Source organism: Penaeus japonicus, unplaced genomic scaffold (assembly GCF_977035675.1).
Source record: "Penaeus japonicus unplaced genomic scaffold, GWHDUDI00000001_assembly GWHDUDI00000013, whole genome shotgun sequence".
In the NCBI taxonomy this organism is placed as follows: domain Eukaryota; kingdom Metazoa; phylum Arthropoda; class Malacostraca; order Decapoda; family Penaeidae; genus Penaeus; species Penaeus japonicus.
Genome location: NW_028234415.1, coordinates 3,538,784 through 3,541,283, shown reverse-complemented (window position 1 = coordinate 3,541,283; position 2,500 = coordinate 3,538,784). Strand labels below are relative to the sequence as shown.

The following is a 2,500-nucleotide window of genomic DNA, read 5'->3' as shown; positions in this document are numbered from 1 at the left end:
TCTCTCTCTCTCTCTCTCTCTCTCCTCTCTCTCTCTCTCTCTCTCTCTCTCTCTCTCTCTCTCTCTCTCTCTCTCTCTCTCTCTCTCTCTCTCTCTCTCCCTCTCCCTCTCCCTCTCCCTCTCTCTGCCTCTCCCTCTCCCTCTCCCTCTCTCTCCCCCCTCGAGCCTCTTTCCTCCCATCTCCCTCTCATTACCATTCTCTCTCATGCTCGGAATACCATGTGAAGTAAAGTGCTGCTGTAAATCACCACGAAAACCACTTCATTCTTTTCTTTCTTTCTCCTCTCTCTCTCTCTCTCTCTCTCTCTCTCTCTCTCTCTCTCTCTCTCTCTCTCTCTCTCTCTCTCTCTCCCCCTCCCCCCCTCTCTCTCCCTCTCTCTCCCTCCCCCCCTCTCTCTCTCCTCCCCCCCCCCCTCTCTCTCTCTCTCTCCCTCCCTCTCTCCCTGCCTCCCTTCCCCCTCCCTCTCTCCCTGCATCCCTTCCCCCTCCCTCCCCCCTCCCTCCCACTCCCTCTCTCTCCCTCTCCCTCCCACTCCCTCTCTCTCCCTCTCCCCCCCCTCTCTCCCCCCCTCTCTCTCTCCCCCCCCTCTCTCTCTCTTTCTCCCTTTCAACCCCTCCCCCCCTCTCTTTCTCTCTCTCTTTCCCTCTCCCTCTCCCTTTCTCCCCCTCCCCCCCTCTCTCTTTCTCCCCCTCCCCCCTTCTCTCCCTCTCTATTTCTCTCTTTTTCTATCTGTCTGTCTCGGTCATTAGCATATCATTAGGCCCATGGCGTCACTTTCCACTTCTCGCTCCTTTTCCTCTTCGTCCATTATTAATTGTCGTTAATTATCATTTTAATTTGCTTTACGCTTGGGTGGTTGACTTTCTGTGTTGCGAGGCCCAGTTGGTGTTCCATTTCGTCTTACGGTTGGCTGGTCGTTGGTTGTTTGGCTTAATTGTGGTTAACTGGATCATTGGGAAGGTTTGCCTTTTACGCGGTCCCGTTTTGTTTATTGACTTTTATTTACTGGTTTTTTTTCATTTGATTTGTGTTGTTTTTGTGATTGTTATTGTTATTATTGTTTTTTTTTATTATCATTATCATTTTATTATTATTATTATTATGATGATGATGATGATTGTTGTTATTAACCCGTTAACGACGGATGACGTGTTTTTTTGTCATACATGACGCAGGACCTCTTGCCTGACAATGGGCGTCATGGCGTTCGGGGATTCTGGATCACTATGTTATTTTATTGTACTATAAGTAATGAGTGAGTGATGTTGACAATTGCAGTCATAATTATTATAACTGCCGTAATAATAAGCAAAATGGTTTTCAACTCACTTACAAAACCTAGATGGCACCACTTTCTTCTAGCACCAGCAGGAGAGAGAGCCTTGAATGGCACCCATCTACGGTCTCTAGCAAGCACTATCTCTGTAGAGTGATGGCACATCGCAAGTTCCCGACCTCTTGCTCTAAAGTACCGCAGATGAAAGATGTGCAGACCGAACGAGAGTAGGAAGGTGACTCACACCATGCCCAATGCATACAATGTGACCCTGTGCCAGTATGGATGCCTTTTATTATGGCACTCACTGTCAAAAGCACAGGTTTCCTTCCTCTTCCCAACCTCTTCATTTTGGATGGTTATAAGTTTCGTGTTTGTTCGTGACAGCACAGAAATACGAAAAAATAAAGTTGTTTTTTGTCCCCCCTAAAACAGTAATACTTTTATCACATTGAGTGTAAAGAAAAAAAAAGAGTTGATATGGACCCTGAACTACAATTTTAGTCAACTGCAGAATTGATGGAGCCTGTGATATGACAGATATAAATTTCTAAAAATAGTAAAACACACAAAAAAACAAAACACAAAAATGTCTCTAGCTCTACAATGAGTGACTAAAAGGGAGTGGGAAAAATCAAATTATATTGCAGAAGCTGCCTCGATCAGAAATAAAACTCATCCTGGAGCCTGTGTAAGCAAATCTATCCCCCGTCGGCAATGGGTTAATATAACTATTACTGCTACTATTATTACTGTTGTGTTTGTTATTGTTGTTATTGCTACTACTACAGCTAGCTATTACATCAGTCAGGAAAATCAAACTAGTGAAGGCAACGGCCAAGCTATATTCGTTGCACCAGAAATTGGATCGATATTTCCGACAGGAAAACTCAACTGTAAATCTTGAGATTATCATGGAGGAAAATTTGATGAGATGAGACCTTTAAATAGATCAGAATCAGAGCCGAGTGGAGTCCGGAACAAGGATGGAGGGATAAAAAAAAAAAAAAACGGTGTAAATAACCCCTATCAAGAACAAACTTGGAAAGAAACTTACAAAGATTGAAAATAATTCAGCAAGGGATACCTATATATAAATAAAAAAAACATAATGTAAACAGTAAAACGAAGACAAACGGAGAAAGGAAAGGTGACGTAAGGGGAAGAAGTGCATAGCCAATAAAGATGGTGAATAAGAGAGAGGGAAGGGTTGTTGAAGTCTT

The 2,500-nt window shown here is 43.7% G+C and overlaps 1 protein-coding gene across 6 annotated transcripts in view; it reads left to right on the top strand.

The window, feature by feature from the left end:
- bif (protein phosphatase 1-binding protein bifocal) overlaps nt 1-2,500 on the top strand; it is a 110,814-nt gene that overhangs the window by 90,364 nt on the left and 17,950 nt on the right. The gene's annotated exons all lie outside the window — the stretch shown is intronic.